Here is a 17,303-nt window from a genome sequence, read left to right as displayed (position 1 = left end):
TGCCTGTGTGTGACTGAGACTTATTACTAACATGAGATAAGGGTAACTTCTGTTCCAACACGACTCCCCTGAGATGTCACACTCTAGAGTCCATGTGTAAGACTGCCAGAAATCACCTTTTACTGTTTTGGATTTGGGTGAGGTACTGCTTGTGAGCCAGGAGGGTTGTGCTGACAATTGCAACTTGTTGCAGGAGTGACTTAGTTACCTACAAACAAAAGCGCTGTCATCCCTAAACCAGCGGTCTCACCTAGGAGCGAGAGTCCAACTACGACATTTTTATATAAAAGCAACCACAGACATGGTGGTCTGCTGTCAACAGCAGGCCATCACCATTCTGATAGCAGAGATTCTTAGTGGGCTGCAATTTGAGACCTACCACATTAACATTAATGAGGTAGGTTGAATTGTGACCCACTATGATACAGCATTTTGTTAACTGACCTATCAGTGTATGGGTTGGTTGGTAAAATGCCAATGCATTTGTTAATAGTCGGTACACAAATTGTGAACACTTTTACCAAATGCATTCTTAGTACATGAGGTTCCAAGTCTCTTGTCTGTGACCCTGCACAACATCTACACTCATATATGTACCATCAGAGGCCAGTCAAGGCAGGTAATTTCACCTTTTTTCAGTACAACTTTGGATGAACAGGTTATAACATGGCAAGTACGACTAGCTAAACAATTAGGATTGAATTAAAGTGATACCCTTAAATGGCCACTTGGCATCTATGCTGTGTGTGCTGTCATTTAGGTAGCATATGGCTTTTTCAGCTTGTCAAGGACGTTCTATTTAGGGGTGTGCAAAATTCACATAATATGGTTTTGTGTAAATTAGTGCAATTTCGAAAAATTAAGAAAAAGTATGTATAACTACTCAAAATGCTAATCCGTTATTTACCACTATATGTTTGCACAAAATTCATCCTTGCAGCAAATTGTGATGCTGGAATGCATTTCAAGCTAATGCAAATAGCATGAAAAACACAACTGCTGTGATCAACTACTGCTCGAGTTCTGAGTGTCAGCACTGTTCCCTTGCTATAATTTTGTCACTTAGGGCCTGATTACAACTTTGGCGGAGGGGGTTAATCCGTCCCAAATGTGACGGATATCCCGCCCGCTGTATTACGAGTTCCATAGGATGTAATGGACTCGTAACACGGCAGGCGGGATATCTGTCACATTTGGGACGGATTAACTCCCTCCGCCAAAGTTGTAATCAGGCCCTTAATGTTATAACATTGTGTTTCACCTGGGCCTAGTTCTAATCCAGTGCTGGAAAACCAAATGGTAACATACATTTGTCTATATCTATATCAGTATATATCTTTATATCCATTGAGCTAGCCCTATCTTTCTCTTTGTTATAATATATATATATATATATATATATATATATATATATATATATATATATATATATAAAAATAAACCACCAAATATGATGTCACAACATAGTTATAATTGTTCACTTGTAACATGAACACCACCTACACCTCCTGCAGAAGATACTTCATCTCAAAACATCATTCACAGCATTAAAAACACTCAGAGCCACTTCTCTTTCAAACAACACTGTTGACCTAAAGTACATTTTACAACCACCCACAAAATATTCCACCCCGCAGCCCTCATTTCAACAACTTACAGCCAGAGACAGCTCATCACCTACAGCCAGCCACAGTATGGCTAATTCATTCTTACATGTGTGTGCTCGAGAAGAGTTAGACAGGAAAGTTGTCATCGACATATGTTGGCCTAACCGGACTGGAGACAGTGTGATGCTTTGGTAAATAAATCAGCAAGTGTCACTTTAATTAAAAGTAATTGCTCCTGACCTTTGTGCACTTCCACGTGCATACTAGAGAGTGGACGTGTATGTGAAGCATGGAGTCCAGGTGGTTGGGGGCAGGAAGGGACTGGAGCCTCAAGTAGTTTTTTGGTGTTAAAATAACATCCTTCTATGCTGGGACTCAGTATATTTTTATATGTTAATGCACCCTCCAACAGATTTCAATGTGATAGTGACAAACTTTCAAAAGATCTCAGTTCTGCTAAAGACAGTGTTTACATTGTGTTCTTCTTTTACAAATATTAGCAAAGTCGTAGGGTGGGTATTGAAGTCATTAATTACCGGTAATCTTCATTGCTCCGAATCATGAGCTCCTTGTCCCACTCAAAAAGCTTGAGGCATTTCTTCCCTGCCAGCTCCTTCACAAGAACAGTCCCTTGCTTATTTTTAGTACCTTGCCAAAAACCATGCCCTTCAACACTTCCCGTTTTCACAAGCCAGTTCCAGTTTATCGGTGCCATGCTAGGGAGGGAGGGCTGGAAACCTGACTGGGATAAGAAGCTGCTGATTTGGAGTTATGAAGATTACTGGTGAGTAATGGATTCATTACCGCTTATCATTACTCCTTGTCCTAGTCCCAATGTTTGAGGATAAACAAAAAACACCAAACACAGATAATCTTTCTCAAAATATTTATTATACCCACCATAATAACCTAGAAAGAAATATGTCACAATTACTTCATTACAGCTTTAAACACCCTCTAGGAAAATTCAAGAAGTTGTCATCCCCTACATCCAATCTATAATGCGTGGCAAACTTATTAGGTGTAGCACAAGTAGCGGTCCTACATATCTCCTGTAGTGACCGCCCCACAAGCTGTGCCCAAGAATTAACTACTGCCCTTGTGGACCTCCCTTGGAGACCCTCCAGAACATCACGCCCAGCAAACATAAGCCTGAGTAATGACCCATTTCACCCACCTGCTCAACATAAGTGTAGTCACCTTTCTACCTTTGTTTGCTGCTCCACGAGTCCCAAACAATGCATTTGATTAGCAAAACTCCTTCATCCTGTCTAGAGAAGCAACAATTCTTTATTCATATCCAAAGATTCTGGAAGGACTGATTCCTTACGTTCCAAAACCACTAGCAAATCAATTTCTTGAAAACAACAAAACTGTCTCTGTACCTGTCTCTGTACCTTGGCATTGAACTTTGGATCCAGTCTTAATGTCGTCCTATCAGCTAGGAACCTGAGGTATGGAATAAGGATTACTAGAGCATCAAGTTCGCCCAACCTTCGGGCTGAAATAATAGCCAGCAAAAATACTATCTTGGCACATACATACCCATATCCACTTCCTCCAAAGGTTCCAATGGACTTTCTTATAAGCCATTAAGCACTACCAACATGTCCCATGTAGCAGCAGGAGAATGAACCACTGGCTTTTTCAACCAAAAACTTTTCAACATTTTGCCAATCAAAGATAATGGGCCTCATTACGACCTTGGGAAGGTGATTACTCTGTCCCATACGTGACAGATATCCCACCCACCATTTTACAAGTTCCATTATATCATATGGAACTTGTTAAACGGAGAACGGGACATCCATCACTTTTGGGATGGAGTAATCCTCTCCGCTAAGGTCGTAATCAGGCCCAATATCTTTTCAATTGAACCCTTTGGCTCTCTGATGCCTTTGATTGCTGCCCATTGTGCAGTCAGTATTGATGAGAATAACCCCATCACAAAACCATCACAGAAACATTCATGGGATCCACCCCCATCTGGCCCACTTGTCAAAATGTTTCCAATGCCTAGCATACAGTGCCAGTGTAATCTTGTGCGATTAATGCACGCCACACAACCCTGGACTCTTGTGGGTGTCTTGGTTTCAGAAATGCCTGGGTTTGGTAGGTTTTTCTGGATGGCAGCTGAGCCCAAGCTTAAAATCCACATCTACCTATATTGCAAAAGAAGGGTCTGTTTTAAGTGGAAACATTTGATACGTCCATGTTCTGTTTTGGTGCTTCTCTTGCATAGGCTCTTGGCCCACCCAAACAAGTGGGGCACAGTTTTTTTGGGGGGAGACATGTAGGAATGCTGAGTGGTAGGATATGTGTGGATCCCAACAGATTCCAGAACTTCCCTTCACAGAAATAACATGAAAACATGTGTTGCTGGGCAAAGTTTGAGGTTTGCTAGGGCTTTGAGGCAAAAAAACCTTGTGAGATCAGTTAAGTCACACCACCTTGGACTTTTGGGAGTGTCTAGTTTTCAGAAATGTGTGGCTTTGGCAGGTTTCTCTGGATGCTGGCCCAAATTCCTTAGCCATCAAAGTTTTAAAAAAAAGGGTTGGTAGAAAGATTTGATACGTCTGTGTGGCATTTTGGGCCTTTTCTTGTCTTGGGTGCCAGGCCCACCCACACAAATGGAATACTGTTTTTATCTAGAGAGGTGTGCAAATGCTGGGTGGCAGAAAATTTGTGGTTCCATGAAGATTCCAGAACTTTCTGCCACATGTGATAGAAATGTGTGTTTTTAGCCAAAGTTTGAGGTTTGCAAGGGCTTTTAAGCAAAAAACGTGGTGAGATCAGTGGAAGTCATACCACCATGGACTTACTGGAGCTTTGCTTAACGTGTACCAGTGGTTGCAGGTGGGGCCCACTGGCACTAGTTTTGAGGGACCAGCACTTATTTTAACTCATCAGTCTTTGATCTGGAGCAGGTGAGAGAAACACATGAGAGGGAGCATGAAGAAGGAAGAGGAAAAGGGAAACACAGAATGAAAGAAAGAATGTCGAGATCTAAGAGAACATGAACAGATAAAGGGCAGGGAGTGTCTGGTGACGGTTAAACGAGGTATGAGGAAGAATCAAGACTGTACAGTCTTGGTACTCATCACCCAAACATTCAATAGCACTGACTATGGGCTGATGAGCAAAGATGCAGGCACTGGCACCTATTCTTTTACAAATTAAGGGCCTGATTTAGAGTTTGGCGGATAGGTTACTCTGTCATGACAGATATTCTGTCTGCCATATTACGAGTTCTATAGAATAAAATGTAATCATAATAGGGTGGACAGGAAAGCTGCCACCCCTCCACCAAACTCTAATTCAGGCCTTAAGTACTGGGCATCTTAGTAAAAAAAAACTCTTGGGAACCACACAAGTCACACTAACTGGAGTACCTCAGGTGTCTAGTTCTCAGAATATCTGGGTATGGTAGGTTTTCCTGTGTGTGGCAGAGCTACTGCTCCAATTCTGCAGCTACCCACATTGTGAAAAAAACGTTGATTTTGTTGGGTGAAATAAGGTGCCTCCAGCTCATGTTTTAGGGCATTTTGTGTTGCAGGTACAACGGGAGACATGAGGATACACAGAATAGTAGAACACATGTTATTACCAATGGGATTTATCTGCTTTTGTGACTTCCAAAAGTAAGCCAGTGTGAAAAAAAAGAAGACATTTTGTAAAATGTCAGCTAAATCACATGGTAGTATGGGTGACCAAGAATTCAGAGGTGTGCAAATAACCTCTGTTCCTAAACACAGCATTTGAGTATATTCAGTATGTACATTTAAGAAATACATACCCATTTTTCTTCCCTTATATTTTACCTTGTGAATTGCTGTTTTGTCAATACACAATGCAAAGTCATTGTAAGGTGCAGTGCAGCTGTTGGCTCTGGCTATAGCGTGTTTTTGGAGAATCTACAAACCCTATATATCTTCACACTAGTGGTAGGTAGAACTCATGAAGTTTCACTTTGCGGAATTCCGCAGAGTTACATAAAAACTGCGAAATTCCTTGGAAATCCATGAGCAGGCAGAAATCAGTATGTTGTACTGATTTTTAGCTCCATGAGCGTTTTCCACACTGAGAAATCAGTGGCAACTGCACCATGTGGCGCTGCTGCTCAAGTTGGTTTTGCTGCTGCTTGAGTAGATTTTCTACTCGAGCTGAAGCTTTTCCAATGCGAACGGTGCTGCAACCTCAAGCATTGGGAACATTTTGCTAGGTTCCCTCCTAGCACCTGAAAATCATGCTGGGGGATGCTAATTCTCACTGCAGTGGTGAGCCGCACACATGAAAAAACCCTTCCACCCAGCAGAGTGCAGGATTTGGCCATAACTCTGCATTAAATGCATAACGCGGAGTGGCCAAAACTCAGCGGACTCCACCTGCAGAGCAGAATTTTTCACCCACCCCTACTCCACACCAGAAAGTCCTTCAGAATGTAGTGGTATATTGTTTTCATAAATTAGCTGTTGTGATAAATAAATTACAGATAAAAACCTTGTCAGAAATGTCAGCTTTTCCCTACTTACTTTCATTATTGTTGTATTTCAATTATTGTTTTGTTTGGGAAATCCTTAAGGGATCTAAACAATTTGTTGACAAATGCTTGTTTGCTGTTGCACTAAAAGTTATTAAATACTTCATAAATCTATATCTCATTACGCTCTTGGGGATTCTGATAGTCAAGGACTCTGAAAATGAATAAAAATATACTTTATTTTCATAAGTTGTTGTAGTGTTTCTTTCTTGTGTGGCTTTCTTCTTTCATTGTTTGATGCTGTCAAATACTTTACAGTAAGTGCTTTGTCTAAGCCTTGTTGCTTGAAGCCACAGCTACCAAGGGTTGAGCTTAAGGTTTTACAAAGGAGCCTGACTGGATTCAAAACACTTTTTGCAAGTGTATTCCATAGTAGGGCCTCACAGCCATGCCATATAATAAGCCCAAATCCTTACAGAGGTGCAGAAATCTATTTGAGGACAGATCTCACATTTAAAAATAATAAATGTGTGTTCCAAATGGCAGTGAAAGCCTCCAAAGGGGTTGTTGTTGGGATATTTATTTTTTCTTTGTAATTTTTCCCATTTTCTGTTTGCTAGTGATTGCATCTCCCTGCATGATGATGCACTGACTTCAAAATGTTTTTTGTTGGGAATAAATATAAGGAAACGATAAAACACATTTAAAATATATATAGGTATTGTCTATAAAATTGTTGCTCTTCATACCTATAAATGATTGCTTTTAAAATGAATTAATTGTTATTTTAAACTAAATCACATTGACTACACAGTTTTCAGACTAAGAAGCATTTTAACTATCTAATGCAAACAAATGGAAAGTAATAATTCTGGTGACTTGTTTAGTTCAGGAACTTGGAGCAGCAGAGGTAAGAAGCATTGTTGGGTCCATTTTCAGCCTTCTGCAATAGAAAGTGAATGAGTCTAAAGCTGCTTTCTCCAGCACCAGGTATTCCAGTGCAGGTCCATTCCGTGCATACAGTGAACATTTTAGCTCTTTATGAGAACTCTGTGATCTACACAGGCAGCAGTTATGGTAAGAGTGTGTTGTGATACGTGGGTTGATACAGTTATGTGGCTTGTTCCAGGTACTAGCTATGACTCTCCTGACAGTGCCATTCCCTGTTTGTAAACGGGACCTAGTTGTAGCAGCAGGGGATCAGGACTGGAAGCAATCACAGTGCAGCCCCAATATGGTACCATCCAATTACCCACAGAAACACAAATCGTTACATAGTAAATGTGAGTTATGAGAGTAAACAACCAGCACACAGGCCCTGTGGATATGTAGGTGAACCAGGAAGAATGCCAAAGTTCAAATCACACACAATCTTCACCCTCCTTCCGGACCCCCAGGTCCCTCTAGTCCTCGCCCCATTCATCACTAATTGGAGATAACTATTTCCACGACAGAAAAAAAGAACACTAGAAATGCTGGGATATCCCCTGCCTAGCCCCTCCCTCTGGTAGTGCATAGGCTGTACTTACCCAGCATTCTGCCTGTCCTTTTTTCTGTCTTCCTGCGGGACGAGAACATGAGGGTGTCGTCCCTGCTGGGCTTGGACAACTGGCTGTATCCTGGTACGCTACCTTCCAGTCTGCTGGCCTTGCTGGGGTAGCGCTACGGCTTGCCTCGATGTGGCTGCTGAGTGGTTGCTGGTGTGCCAATGCTGTCTGGCGTTTGCACTTTTCCCGATTAGCTGGGCAGCTGGGAGCTGCAGAAGCAGGAAGCTAGGACTTGCCTGACTTCCTCTTTGGACGCTATGGTTGCCGAGCATGCGCAGGAGACGCGTGTTTTCCCTCAGCTGATAGCATTTGGGCTGTTCCTCCGGTACAATGGCCCTGGGGTGAGTCCCTGGTTGTGCTGTGTGCTCTGTGAGGCCTTGGTCCAGCTATCTCCCTCTCCTCTGATGGCTCAGTTGGTGTGCTGGAGGGCTGTGGTTGCATGCGCTTAGGTCACTTGTTCGCTTCCGTCTCCGAGTATGTCATGCCTGCCTGGGCTTCCCCCTTGGGGTGCGGCGGTAGGGGTGATTGCTGGCGATCACTGGTGCTTCAGTGGTGGCTCCTGTCCTCCCCTGTCCGCTCTGGGGTATGGGGTAGGGTCAGGGGGGCCTGGTGGGGGCTTCCCCTCTATGGGGTGCTAGATGGGTCCATGACGGGCACTCGGTTCACCCTGTCACCCAGGTGCGCCTGTGCCGGGTCATGATGCCCACAAGGTTTGCCATGCCTGGTGTTTGGCTGGCTCTAACCTTTTTTGGCACATTTCCTTCAGGGCATTTTCGGTAGCAGGCCCTAATGTTGTTTTGTTTTCTGGGTCGGCTGTGTCCTTTTTCCCATTTTTGTTCCGGTGCCCCACTTTTCCTTTCCAGCATGTTTCTATGTTTTTGGTATCACGTTTGCTGGTTCTGGGGACACCTGCTTCTCTTCCTGCTTCCCTGTTGTGGTCTGACAGGGTTCCGCTTTCCCTGCTTTTTGGTGGTTCCATGGCCTGGTGGTCTGATTCTCGGGACTTCACGTGGCAGGTTGGGGATTTTTTTCCTTCGCCTTTTTGTTGCATACCCCTCTGGTTCCTTGCAGGCCGAGGTCTCTCACTTTCTGACATGTGTTGCACCTGCATTTTTTTTTTTTTTTGGTTGCAGTCTTTCCTCCGATACTGTTCTGGCCCTGGTCTGTTCGGTCTGTTCGGCCTTTACCTCTGCAGGTTTGGGGTTCTATTCAGACAGGGTCTGCTCTTATTTTTTCTTTTTTTATTGTTCCCTGCTATAGGCAGTGGTGAGCTCCTTCCTGGATTTTCCCTCCACTTCGTGATCCTTTTTCAGGCTGTTTTTTTGTTGCTCGGCCCTGGTTGGTGTGGTGCTGGGGCGCATCCTATGCCTGCCTGTGCTCTTTTTTGATGGTGTCCTCACGTTCTCTGGCCCTCATTTGTTGGTGCGTGGGTTCGGTTCCACATTTGTCCTTCACTTTTCCCCTCTTGGTCTTCGCAGGTCACTGCCTTTTTCCTTGCTGACCCATGTGGCACTGCCTGTTACCCCAGCCACCAGTATCGTTTCCTTCTTGTTGTGGTCATGGGTCGTCAGTGTCCCTTCTCCCTAGTCTGTTTTCAGTTCTCAGTACCTCACGTGGAGGTGTGGCGGTTCTTTTCTGCCCCTCTCTGCTTCTATTTTTTTGCCTCCTATTTTTCCATGGGGCTTTGGTGGTTCCCTGTACCGTGTGGCCTTGGCCACTGTTCTTCGCACATGTGCTGCTGGTTCTTTTCAGGGCTCTGTGTCTCCCCCTTCTTTTGTGTGCTTTTTGCTGGTTTGTGCACTTTCCATTGGGCCTCCCGAGTGGCGCATTTTGCAGTCTGTGCTTCACAGGTTTGGATGGTTACGCCTGGTAGATGCGGCCTTGGTTCCCTCCTGTGCATGCCTTGGGCTTTTGTTGTCCCTCGGTGTTTTGTTGGTCTTTCCTGTCACCGGTTGGTTCCTCTCCCAGGCTTTTGTGCTGGGTGTTAGTGGGTCTTCTCGGGTGTCTCTGTGGGCATTTGTGTTCTTTTGGGGGCAATACTCCTCCTTTTCTTTTGCCCATCCCTTCTGCTGCTTTTGGCTACTTCCCTGGTGGTGCTTGCTGTGTGCTATGGGGTTGTTTCCTGTTCTCGGGGTGCTGCATTGGCGCAGGAGTCCCCGTGCCCAGTACGGGGTCCTGCCCCTCTGCTGAGGTGGTTGCGGTGGATGGTGGTCCTCGGAGGTTCCCCGGTTTGGCTTTGGTCTTCCATAGCGTCTAACATGCATTTTGCTCCTTGCCTCTCCCTCGGGGTCATTGTTGGCCCTTTCTCATGGGGTTCTTCTTTTCCATGGTCTCCTACTGTGGGTCTGTTGAGCGCTTTGCTATGGGGTTGGGTGTTAGCCTCCATTCTTCTGGTGGGTCGGCCCTTCTGTGTTGTTTACTCTGGTTGCCAGCTTAGAGGTGTCCCTTTCAGGATGGGGCTCTTGCACCTGTTCTTCTCTGGTTACTGGGGGGCTGTTTCCAGGTGGGGCTGTGCATTGTTTTAGGTGTCCCGGTGTCGGTATCTGGTCCCTGCCACATTTGGTGCCGGGAGTGGTGGCTCTTCTGGTGGTGCTCTTTCTTTTTTGGTCCCTGGGCCCCTTGCAGGGTGTAGTTTCTGGGTTTGGTCCCTGTTGGTCCCTGTTCTGGCCCCACCTTTGGTTGGGGCTGGCTATCCTGTGGTACTCCGCATAGGATTGAGGCCTCCTTTATGGGCTTCAGCTCTGGGGGAGAGTTGGCCAGGGTCCCATTCTGGCTGCCGCCTTTTTTTTGCTGGTAGCGCATTTTTCCTCACCCCTTGTGGGTTCTTCGTTTGTCTCGGCCTGTGTCCGGTGCCTGGTGGTGCCTGTTCGGGTTTTCTGTTGTGCAGGGTTTCCTTGCTTCCGGTACCGTCATTGTTTCTTGCGGCAATTGTGTGTTCCTTGTTTGGGGAGGCCCATTTCCGGGTTCTTTCCTTGCGGGTCCGCTAGTCCGGTCTGCTGGTCCGTCTCTTGGATACCGTTGAACACACGGACACAGGTTTCCTAGAGTGGTGCGGCTGTGCTGGTGCGCTCGGCCTCCCAAGGGGAGGTGTCTCTTTATGGGCCTTTTTTCGGGGACCGTTCGTTTCCTGGTCCCTCTCTCCTGTTGTTTTCCTATGTTTGTTAGTGTCGATGGGGGGCTGTTCTTGTTGTTTCCTGTCCCCATGCTCCACTTCCCCTCTGGTGCCTATTGTCTGCAGGGTTTCCTGGGGGGTGGGGGCCCTGTAGGTCCCCTGGTCTTGGTGTCTGTTGGGCTTCTTTCCCCTTGTGGCATGGTTACCCTGTTTATGCCCTGCGTCTGGGACGTGCTCTGGGTGGTGGTTGCTTGTTTGTGGTTTTCCTCTGGTGGATGTGGTTTTCCGTTCCCTTGGGGTTGCCTGTAGGTGACCTGCTCCTCCAGCAGGGGTTCCTTTTTTATTCCATTGATTACGCTACATCAATTTCCTGCCTTCTGTTCTCAGGGTCTAAATGTCGCCGGTTGTTTTTTTCCTTCCAGGCTGTGCCTTCGTCTTGGTGGTTTTTGTTGGGTCCTGCCCAGGGGTTTTCGTTGGTGGGTGTTTCTTTTGGGTCACTCTCCCAAGCTGTTTGCTACGCTGGCCTTTGTGATTTCTGGTCTTCCTACTCTGGAGGGGAACTTGAGCTTGAGCTGGTATCCATGGCTTGTTGCGGTCTTCTGGGGTCGGCGCTTGTCTGTTCCCTCCTTAAACTATTCTGGGCTGCTGGCAGCGGTTTCTCTGCTCCCAGTCGCCCCTCTTCTGGTTTGCGCTCTCCTCTGTCTTGGCCTGGGACTTCGGCCTGGGGTCTGTTGGCTCTCTCTCTTTGTGGGGATTCCTGTGTTTTTTTTGTTTGGTATTTCTTCTTGAGGTGTTGTGTTGGCTCAGTCTGGTTTTCAGAAGGCTGGTCTTGTCTGCTTTGGTGTTCTCCAATTAGTGATGAATGGGATGAGGACTAGAGGGACCTGGGGGTAATGCTCTATTACTTACCGGTAATCTTCATTACTCCTGGTCTTGTTGTCCTTGTCCCATTCATCACGCCCCTCCCTCCCTCCCATGCCGCCGGCCTTCTGTTGAGGGCTTGGTAGTGCAGGCGGAATGCTGGGTAAGTACAGCTTATGTACTACCAGAGGGAGGGGCTGGGCAGGGGATATCCCAGCATTCCTCATGTCCTTTTTCTGTGGTGGAGATAGTTATCTCCAATTAGTGATGAATGGGATGAGGACAATAGGACCAGGAGTAATGAAGATTACCGGTAAGTAATAGAGCATTAGAGTAAACACCCAGCACACAGGCCCTGTGGATATGTAGGCGAACCAGGAAGAATACCAACGTTCAAATCACACACAATCTTCACCCTCCTTCCGGGCATGTGCTATACACCTCCCCGACATTCGCTCCTCTACCACACTTTATTTTTTAACTCCTCCTTACTCCTTCTAGAATCCATTTCTGCGCCCTTCTCTTTTTCCTGTGATCAATGCTGCACTCCCCGCACTCTCACTTGTTCTTGTTCCCTCCTCCCACTTTCCTCTACATCTATGACCTTTTATTTCTCTTTTCCTCGTACTTTTTCATTGTTCCCACTTTACCTTTCCCTCTTTCCTGCGTTCCTTTTCACTTTTTCTATTGACCATTTCCTTTCTTCCCATGTTTCCCAGGTACATTCCTGCTTTACATGTTTCCATTTCTCTCCTTGCTCAAATCTTTCCCTTCCTTCTAGCTTATCTTTCCCTTTTTATTAGTACTCTTCCCTCTCTCCGTTTCTGTCACTTCTTCCCAGGTTCCTCTTTTTCTCTTACCGTTGGCTCCTTCCCATGCTCTCTTTCACTGACTCTGGCTCAGAAATAGTTCTTAGGAGATCAAACAGCTTTTCAAGTATACCTCACTGGGCTCTTCACTGCCAGCTTAACTGCCTTTTGGGTGGTGCTTAATTTGTGCTGGTGGTTGCAGGTAGTGGCAGGGAGTTGTTTTTCGTATCGGGCTTGGGCCTAGAGTGAGAGGGAGGAAGGCAGTGGAGGAATGAAGTAGGCAGGAGATGAAGACGGGACATAGCGACAAAGGGAGAAAGCAGGGATGGAAAACAAGCTACACCAGTGGGATAACGAGACAGGACTGTAGAGTGGAGAAAGAAAGAAGTGTGAGGTGGAGTCATGACTAGGCAGACTGTGGTATTCTCCGGCGCTCTGGCGCGGGAGGTTGCCTTGGAGGTATTAGGGTTCTGGAACGGTAAACGGGCGGACGGAGTCGGATGGTTGAGACGCATTTATGGAGTTACGTTTTCTCCTAAAATAAACACTGTTTCCTCTGTGATTATTTCCCATTCTGGATGTATTCTTTAGATCCTACACTGGCAAAGAGGGAAATAACAATCCACGAGTGAGAGGCAGAAGATCATCAGCGTCTCAACAACGTGTCCGTGTTGTGAGTGAACCTCCCCATGGACTGCGGGACTGTTTCCTTGGTACCTGGTACGCTTGGTTTTCTTTGTTTATACAACCTTTAAAATGGAATTTGGTTGTCAATTAATTTGGAATAACTCACCTCTTCAACGTTTCCTCGCGCTGTGCTTCGCGTCGTGTGCGCGTGACTTCTTCAGCCACAGCTTGCTCTCGTGCTGTACACAAACCTTTTTTTTCATTACGATGCCACGTATTTGATGTCGTCCTTCTTCGTGGAAATAGAAGAAGGACCAACTGAAGTCTTCTTCCTGGAAATAGAACAAGGACCAACTGCACTTCTACCCTTTGTATGTTAGACTTGTTTCAGTGTAAGGCAACATGTTACTGGTTTAAGAACGCCATTTTTTTTCTGATTGCAGAAAAGAAATTAAGGTTCTATGACACTGATTTGGTCAATGTGGTTTATCTGGAAATTATAATTTAAAAAAAAGGGAAAAGGAACAAAGGAGGATAAATAAAGAACATTATTTTACAGTTTCCCAAGAACTTTTGCTTCACGTCAGGTATCTTCTCATCTTCCTATTTCATGATGCAGAATGTTACAGCTCCTCCATTCTTCTTGGCACATCTGGGTGATCCGCCTATTAAGTGGGCAAAATAGAAGAAGATATTTGAGAGATATTCTAGGGTATGTGGCACTTCTTTGAGTGCGGAAAGGAGGACTGCACTTTTACTTCACTGTCTTGGAGCGGAAGGTCAAGAAGTCTTTGATCACCTCCCAGACATACCTGACAGTGAAGCTGTGAACTTGAATGAATATGAAATATGCTTGAGGAAGTTGGACTTGCATTATTTGCCAAAAGTGAGTACCATTCTAGAAAGGTACTATTTTGGGAAGAGAGTTCAGAAATAGGATGAATCGATAGAAAGTTATATTAGTGTTTTATAACATTTAGCATCCTCTTGCAAGTTTGGTAATCTTATTGACGAGAGACTGAGGGATCAATTTATGCTTGGTTGCAATATTGAAAAGGTTTGTGATGAAACTCTGGTTGAGGGATGAACCCTCCTTGGAGGAGGTCCTGACTGTGGCTAGGAAAATTGAACATTCTTCAAAATGTGTGGAGATAATGAGCAATTCTTCTGATAAAGTGAGGAAAGAGTTCAACCAAGAAGTACTGTTGGTCAAACAAGAGAAAAAGAAAGTAGTACAGAAATCCTTCCCCGCATCGGACAAAAAAGGAGTGGCAAAAAGGTGTTACAGGTGTGATAAGGAAGGACATTTTGCCAATGACAAGAGTTGTCCCGCCTTAAAGGGGATTTGTTCATTTTGTAAAAAAAAGGGCACTTCTTGGCAGCCTGCAGGTTAAATAACACAAGACTAGCAGTGAATGAGGTCGTTGTGTGTAACGATGAGCATGAAAATCATGCTGGACTGGACTGTGGGCAAATTATATTGCAAGTTGGGACTGGCAAAGGTCCTTCTGACATTATTGAGGTGGAGGGAAAGAAAATGAATGTTCTGTTTGACTCTGACACTAAGATTACTATTATTGCGAGATCAGATCAGGTAAAGGGAAAGGTTAATCTAATGAAGCCTGATATTAGACCTTGTGCATATGGTGGGGAGCCTATTGAGCTTCATGGCTACTTCATAGGTTTAATTGAGTATGAAATTAAAATCAGATTTTCCTAATGTTTTCAGAAATCAACTAGGTTGTATGAAAGGTTATAAACATAGGATTCGCTTATCTCATGATGCTCAACCTTTTTGTAGCAAGGTTCGGAATATTCACTTGGCGGTTAAGCAAGAAGTGAAGCCTGAGTTGGAGAAACTTGAAGGACAAGGGATCATTGAGAAAGTGGAGGGTGCACAGTGGTTAGCTCCAGTTTTTGTTGCTAGGAAAGCGAGTGGAAGTGTAAGATTGTGTGTTGACCTCAGGAAACTTAATAAGGGTGTCATCGTTGATAAATATCCCCTACCCAGTATTTCAGAAATGTTGATGATGCTGGGTGGGGCTAAAATTTTTACTACTATTGATCTTGCCTCGGCTTACCACCAGATTGAGTTAGAGGATTCATCTAAAGATCTGACTGCCTTCGTCACCCCATTTGGCATGTTCAGATATAACAGGCTACCATTTGGTTTAGTTTCGGCAGCTTCAGTCTTTCAGCATGTCATGGAACACCTGCTTGGTGGATTGCTTGGGGTAGGAGTGTATCAGGATGATATTCTGGTGTATGGTAAAGATGAAGTGGAGCACTTGGAGGGGGTAAGAATGGTTCTTGGAAGGTTGGAGGAACACAATCTTACTGTCAAGATTGATAAATGCAAATTTGGTAGTCAAGCTATTGATTATTTGGGTCACACTTTGACAGGTGATGGTTTACTGCCCAAAGCAGAGTTGGTGGATACCATTCAGAATTTGTTGCCTCCTGTGAACAAGGAGGAACTTATGAGATTTTTGGGTATGACGGAGTATTACAGTAAGTTTGTTAGGAATTTTGCTGATGTTACATTGAACTTGCAACGCTTGTTGAAGAAAGGAGTTGAGTTTGTGTGGGATGCGGGGTGTGAGAAAGAATTCAAGGTTTTGAAGAGCAGATTGTCGGTGGCTCCCAAGTTGAAAGTCTTTGATTCTATGAAGTGTTCAATTCAGACCACAGATACAAGTTTAAAGGGGCTTGGCGCGGTGCTCCAGCAAGAAGATAGGAAGATGGAGAACACGATCATGTTTATTTCAAGGAGTTTGAAGGGGGCTGAGACGCGTTATTCTGTTATAGAGAGGGAAGCTTTGGCCGTTTACTGGGTCATCAGAAAACTCAAGAAATGTTTGTGGGGAAGGTCATTTATGGTCAGAACAGATCATAAACTGTTATGTTAGGTTTTTAATTCTAAAGGGATTGATGCTGTTTCTAGTAGGATTACTAGATGGGTTGTTGCTCTGCAGGAATATGATTTTGAAGTATGATACATTCCAGGAGTGCAGAACGTTTCAGCAGATGCTTTGTCTCGGTTGGTGCCTTCTGAATGTGCTGAGGAGGTTGGTGAGGAGTCTGATGGGGAGTCTGATCAGGATGAGTATGTTTGCAAGCTTGGGTTTGAGAGTATTTCTGAACAAAATGGTTGGATGAACTTAAATCTGACAAAATTTTAAGCACTGTGAGACACCTACTTCAGTCTGGGTGGAAATGTAAGGACCAGGGTAGTGTAGAGTGTAGAGACATTTGGATGATTAAAGATCAACTCGCGATTGAAAGGGACTTATTGTTCAGAGGTACAAGGCTGATTCCTCCCACTAGTTCAAGGGGAGAGTTGTTAGAACAGGCACATAAGTCTCATTTGGGAATTTCAAAGACTAAGTAAAGGCTGCGAATGTCTTATTGGTGGCCAGGGATGGATATTCAGACAGAAAGGTTGGTGAGAAACTGTGTGCAATGCTCACTGAGTGATAAGACACTGAGAGCTAGAGTTCAACCCATGGTGCTTAGGAAACGTCCTGTTGCTCCTTGGCAAGATGTTGCTCTAGACATTTTAGGGCCAATATAAGGAAACAATTATCAAGATTACATCATTGTGGTGATGGATGCCTATTCCAGGTGGCCAGAAGTACAGATTGCAGGAGATATTGGAACTAAGATTGTAGTCAAATTCTTGAAATAATTATTTTCGAGGGAAGGGATTCCTGAAACGTTATTAACAGATAACGGTGTACAACTAGTCTCAAGGGAGACGGAGGAATTTTTGGAAGATTGTGGAATTGTTCATAAAAAGTGTGCTTTGTATCATCCTGAGACTAATGGTATGGTGGAAAAGTTCAATCGAGTGTTGAAAGAAACCATTTCTCTAGTTAAAAGTGATTGCATGCCATGGAAGGAAGAGGTGTTAGGGAAAGTGTGTGAGTATAGGTTCACGCTTCACTCAGTGACTAAAGAAACACCTTTTGCCTTGTTCAGGGGTAGGCAGCCTAATACTATTTTGAAACCATCTTGGGTCAACAAATATTTGATTAATAGAGGGAAGAAGGTGGTTTCTGAGGATTGGTGTGATAAGGAGAAGGCCGTCAGAGAAGCTGGGAAGAGGTGCTTTGACAAAAGGCAGGCGATTAGGAGGACTGAGGTTGTTGTAGGTGATTGGGTCAAGATAAAACAACCAGGTTTGAGGGGAAAGGTGTGTAGGAGGTCGAGATGTATGAGAGTGATAAAAATGTTTTAAAATACTGTGAAAATGGAAGA

The 17,303-nt window shown here is 44.7% G+C and overlaps 1 long non-coding RNA gene across 1 annotated transcript in view; it reads right to left on the bottom strand.

Annotated features, from left to right (window-relative positions):
• Positions 1-7,914, bottom strand: part of LOC138300201 (uncharacterized) — a 147,807-nt gene extending 139,893 nt beyond the window's left edge. The window contains exon 1 of the long non-coding RNA XR_011204889.1: positions 7,617-7,914. This is a non-coding gene — a long non-coding RNA (uncharacterized lncRNA). The remainder of the gene's footprint in view (positions 1-7,616) is intronic.
• Positions 7,915-17,303: the final 9,389 nt, after the last annotated feature.

The sequence above is a fragment of the Pleurodeles waltl genome, chromosome 6, assembly GCF_031143425.1.
Source record: "Pleurodeles waltl isolate 20211129_DDA chromosome 6, aPleWal1.hap1.20221129, whole genome shotgun sequence".
Lineage (NCBI taxonomy): Eukaryota > Metazoa > Chordata > Amphibia > Caudata > Salamandridae > Pleurodeles > Pleurodeles waltl.
This window is presented reverse-complemented; position numbering and strand designations above follow the sequence as displayed.